This window comes from Cyclopterus lumpus, chromosome 25, assembly GCF_009769545.1.
Source record: "Cyclopterus lumpus isolate fCycLum1 chromosome 25, fCycLum1.pri, whole genome shotgun sequence".
In the NCBI taxonomy this organism is placed as follows: domain Eukaryota; kingdom Metazoa; phylum Chordata; class Actinopteri; order Perciformes; family Cyclopteridae; genus Cyclopterus; species Cyclopterus lumpus.
The window spans coordinates 10088061-10094146 of NC_046990.1; positions in this window are offsets into that span (position 1 = coordinate 10088061).

Below are 6086 nucleotides of genomic sequence, written 5' to 3' on the forward strand. Positions count from 1 at the left end.
GAGCCTATTTCTTTGCGCGAGGACTTTTTTTTACCCTCCCCACGTTATAGAAGGGGCTGGGTTGTGTCATTCGCGTCAGCGCCCGGTGCAGCCTATACCGACTCCCGTGAAATGCTGCTGGAAAAGAGGCGAGTTATAGTTTCTGAAACCACTCATGTACAATTTGGATGCCAGAGGCCAATGTAATTTTCGAAGTCGGACTTAATTAGTTCTGACACAGTGTGTCTCGGGTGAAAATGGTACAGTGATTATTCGACTGGATTGCCAAAATTGCCATGTAGCACATAACGATCCCGTTCGGCAGGCTTGCTGATTGCCTTATTTGGGCGTTCATGGAGGAGAAAAAAAAAAAAAAAAAAAAAAATATATATATATATATATATATATATATATATATATATATATATATATATATATATATATATATTGTGATGTGCTTTCCAGATGGTTCCACAAGGATCCATGTAGTCAAGTTGTACACCAACTATGACATAAGATCTTCAGTGATTCTGAAAATGAACAGGGACAACAACTTTTTTGATTCCACAACCAAAGGGTCGTGTTGAGGTCCCATCTTTTAAATGTGCTCCGGTTCTTGAGGACATTTCTATTGTGTAAACAGTTGGCCTTTTGTAAACTGTGATGGAAAACCCTCTCTTCCATGGTTCACTGATGACACATTATTGAAATGCTGTAGCAATAATATTCATCTCCAGAATCACAAAGAGCTGTCCATGGACCATACGCTTCATCAACTGGCCATGGGCAGTTATCTGATCAGTAGCGTTACATAATTAGGTTTACTATAGAGTGATCTGCCTTTTTACATGTTTTTATTAATATTATTAATCATTTAGTCTGTGAAAACTCTCCATCACAGTTTCTCAGATTTCAAGTTTTCAGATTTCCAGCCCAAAATCCTCACAGCTGAGAATTAATTTAATAATATGTATGTGCCCTGCGTCAGTGGTGGAAGTAGTGCTCAACATGTTTACTTAAGTAAAATACATATAAAAATACATAATAAAGTCCTGCATTCAAAATCTGACTCAAAAACTTATATACAAATATACTTATATACTGTATGTGTATATATATATATATATATATATATATATATATATATGACTATAAATTATGCATTTATGTGTGAATTACTTTAATGTTACAGCCGGTAAAGAGGGACCTAAGAATATTTACTTTGTATGTCGCTTGGTAGCTTACCTTGATAAAATAAAAATGAAATAATAAAGTATATCGTAATTCATTTGTCGATTTATATTTTGTACAATAATATTATAATAGCTAAAGTATAGCTTGGATGTAAATACTCAAGTAAAATGCGAGTATCCCAAAAACTGTACTGCAGAGTACTTAAATGTGTTTAGTTCATTTCCAGCGCAGTGGAATAATGACGGGAAATACACTAGAACCTCAATACACAAAGACAATATTGACATTCTTACATTTTACTTCATTATGGTGAACTTGTTATGCAGAGACGTTGTCATTCATCTGGTGTCGCGTTGCTTTCTGGCCATCAGGTGAATGTGAGCCCAATATCTTCTCTCTTGTAGCTCTGTTTTTGGTCCCCACCGACCCCTGAGACAAACGGGGGTCGCTAACTAACCTTTTGGTGCTGAGCAGTGAACACTGGGTTTTTTAGCGCCGCCTGCTGCAGCTTGAAACGACCGCTATTCATTCGTATTTAGTTACCCTCTGATGTATCGACCACAGAGTCGGCTTAAGGCTAATTGTCATCCTCAGTCCCTTTGCAGGTCCCAATTAGCACACCAGTGCAGTGATAGAACGGCGCTGAGCAAACTAGACAGTGTGACAAGACACGTAACGAGAAGTTACCAGAGAGGAGTACATCACACGCGAGTTGTGGCTTTCCCGGGGAGAACGCTGACGGCCCCCGAGGGCAGGGCATCCAAAGGTCACGAGAGCGGTGACAGTAAATCAAAAGCGTAAAGTTGTGGGCCAGAATGCTAAAAGCACCAGCTGAAAATAGAGCTCCATCAGCCGAGGGGAGCTGCAGATCCAGGTGGTGATTCTGTGGAGGTTCTTTAATGTGTATAGCTTTTTTATGATGATTTTAATGTTTGTAAAGTGTCTTTGAGGACTTTGAAAAGCGCTATATGAATAAAATGTATTACTATTATTATTATTAAGTTCGCCACTCGTGATTTGATTCATTGTGGTTACTAGAGACAAAAGGGTTTAGAATATAAAATCGCATCTTTTATAAAAAAAAGCCAAATGATGTCACAGATAATTCCTTTGCAGGGCTCTGTATTGCAAATAAAAATGAGCTTGAGTACAAACTGCTATACCTTTTGCATGTCAGAGACTCATCATCACTTTCTTTCATTTGGTTTTACTGCCCTCTTATCTCATGTCACGGGCTGATTTTTCACGCTCCGGTTGCCGGATGCCGGTTGCATCTCCTGATTGCTTCCATGTCAGAAGGCGTGCTCGTTCTCGCTCGTCCATCGTCGCCTTCCTATTCCTCCACCGACATCCCGAGTGCGGGTCCGTGTCTCAATTGACTCCCAGCTGTGTCGGAGGAAATGAAACCGCTGCGGGGGTTCACCGAGCCACGCCTGCGAAGGCTCAGGAGTAGAAATGCGTAGGTGAGGACGGGTTCGGGACGGGATCATTCCGCGTGGTTTCATGCTCCCGTCAGACTTTCAGGGCCTCGAGGCGAACGGAAACGTCCCAGACGAGAGGCCGAGTGAGGAGCACACGCGTCATCCATCCACATGATTAGATTGAACCTCTTAATGGTCAGTATAATTCGTATTCAAAGGTCAGACGCACAATAACATCCAATGCATAAAAGGTTATCCTACTGTAAAAGGACAGAACATTTTCTGCATTCGTTGACTTTTTGTTGACAAAATTGTCTTTGTACTGGCTGTATTTCTGATTGCTTCTACAGTAAATGAGGTAGGAGTGTCTTGGGATGTATGCGTTAGAGGAGACGATTGATATTACTTTTATACTGGTATGTTAATAATGACGTTTTGACCTGCAGTCGGGTTGGCTTAGTTTTTATTTTTTTGAATTATTTTTTCCTTTTTTAGTGTTATTCCCCAAAAAAATCTAACTATCCTCCAGTGATTTTGTATTGGACTTCCACAACGTTGGGAGGCTTACAAGAGACTCAATAATCAAAAGGACGGTCACATTTGTAAGGACATTTATTACACTAGATGGAGCTATTTTATGGCCTAGTTGTGATGGGAGTGTTAGCTTAATGGGTATTTTGAGTGTTTCTGGATGACTGTTTGCTGCTCCGCTATCTCTGGCACCAGTCCCCCCCCCCCCCCCCCCCCCCCCCCCCCCCTCCCCCTCTCTGTGTGTTTTTGGCACAAGTACAACACCAGCCAATTTGATTGATAAAAGTCACGCAGCTTCAACATTTGGGGACGCGTGATCCCATCGGGGAGAGATGTCCATGCTGTGGGTTCACGCACAATCCTGTGCCGTAAATGTAGATATATATTTTTTTTGGGCTTGTTTTCCCCCCCCCCCCCGCTCATTAGAAATGCTGTCTCTGTCGTGGCGTAGAAAACTCACAGTATTAAAGTCTTATCACTTCCATGTGTCCGCATAATCGAGACAACAGAGAAGGCGCTGATACCACAACTTCAGGCAAACCTTGTAATAAAGTGTGTGAGTGCGATGGAATAGCCTTGGACTGTTTTTTTGGTTTTTTTATCGGCCTTTTTTCGACAGGAATTATAACCCAAATCCTTCTTTTTTTTTATCCATCTTTTTAGTTTTCCCCCCAGAAGATCTAAACGGTTATATTATTGCGATCCGTTATATGCAAACCGTACAACCGTAGCTATCAGCCTCACCAGTGAAGTATTGTGTGAGATGAGAGTCTTTGTGTGAATGATTTTCTATTGATTGCTATGTCTGGCGGCTTTGCTCTGTGCGTGAGATGTTATCTCATCTTCTTTTTCTCCACTCTACTTGATTAAACCTACAAAGGTGAAACCAGGCGACGTTTAATATCCACCACGTTCCTTGGAGGTCATTAGACACAATGTGTAGAGATTAGGTGCAACCGCTCATAGAGCGTCCCAAAGTGCTTATGTTAAAACGATGTTCTCGGTTGACCCTGAAGATTAAGGATGAACGTCAGCATCACTAACGGGAGCGACTTTTCATCTTTAAACTAAATGCTGAAATCTTTTGCATATGCATCCTGAGGTCCATTGCTTTTAATTACTTAGCTGATTGTCCGCCTCCTGTCACATCTGAGCAGTTTCCCAGTGCTATATTAACTGCCATGTAACTTTGTTTTGCGGTGGCAGATCTATTAACTCCAATGAAGCGAACACAGATCGTGACAGATTTTTTCATTTTTTTTGCTCCATAATTACATCACACTGTTTTTTTTTCATACCTCCAATGACAAAATTATAATCCCGGATGTAATGCTTAGCTGAAACTAATATACTCGTTCAAAAACCCGAACGAATACCAATACTAATGCGCTAACAGAGGAACAAGGATGCATATATAAATATTACAGAGTCACACTTACATGTAGAACAGATTGACAGTTATTTTTAGAAGTTTTATAACAGCGGTGGCAAGGTCGCAGTGGTTAAGTGGTTAATTGCTTTGGATGGACGGATGCAACCGATTTCCACTCAAATCTTTACTAACTCAGACGTAATTTTAAGCTTTAATGGAGCAAGCCAATTAAGTGTTACGTTTTAAACTAGCTAGTTGTTCCTATAGGACCTCATTCTTGCTCGTAACAAAACCTTTTTTCCCCGTGTCCCAGCTACGGTGTTAGCATGTGCTGATCTAAAACTAGTTTCCTTCAAGACACGGTTAAGAACAATATATTCATTGGGAAGGCCTTTGAGCGTTTCAGAGTCATATCTTTTACTCTGCTTGTCAGTTTCTGAATATATATTACCCAACAGTATAGTAATTGTTAAACGCTGCACTGACTTATTCATAAAGATGATGGGGCTAAGTTATTCAAGACATTTGAAGCGATGTGAATGCCGAATGAAGAGTAAGAGTTTTCTTATTCATTTAGATGTTAGTTATATATAAGTTGCTACATTTATGTTGCAAGTTCGTGCATATTAGATGTCTTTCTTTGCTCGATAAAGTTAACACACGTTGGCTTTGTTGTTGTCGATTGGCATCACCCGGTAAGGCTTTCACTTTCCCGACATCTACGGACCCATTTGTAGAACACCGTATAGGCTACAAATAGATGGAAGATCTTTAAACCTCATCTAAATGAACCTTTTAGTGAAGGATGAGAGGAAATCCTTTGTGCTGCTGTATACATGAGGACTTTCAATCGGGCTGATTGCATTCAGGATACATACAGATGAGAGCAAGACACCTGGACTTATTTCCAGAAGGTAATCAAGCAAAACATCCAGTGATGCATAAAAACATGAAATCAAGAGGATGTGTCTGTTTCAGGCTCTTTAATTCTCCATCTGTCCTTGTCTGCGACAGAAACCCCGTGATTATTGCTAGTTTCGAGTAACGGTATATATGACTGCGTACATCTTGGCAAGCAACAAGCACCCGTTTCCCTCGACACGGACGCATAGACAACAAACAACCCCTACTTCCCCTAAGTTACTGTGATGGATAAGCCATGCTGTTTTAGGCCCATTACCTCGACTGAGGCCTGGCTATTTCCATGACAACGAGTTCCTGTATCTCTGTCGAAATCAGGCTCAAAGCTAATGGGTTATTATTATATGACTGACGATGTTGAGTCATTTTCTGTGCCTTGGGCTGATCCCAGCAACCCCCCTCCCTACATATCTACCCCTCACTGCCGCCCAACTCCCACAAAGCCTGAGCGGGGATGGATTGGACCCGGCCCTCCAGGATACGTTATCACAGGCGATTTGACGCGTCCGGCCCGCCGCCGCGTCGTCGTCGTCGCGTTACAGCCACGAATCGGATCATCACATGACTCCAAAGACCGCGTGGTGAACATTCTACGTGCCGAACATGAGCATGTTTGCATTCAGCTCAACGAAGTGACGCCCCCACAGCCCGCACAGCTTCGGATCTCT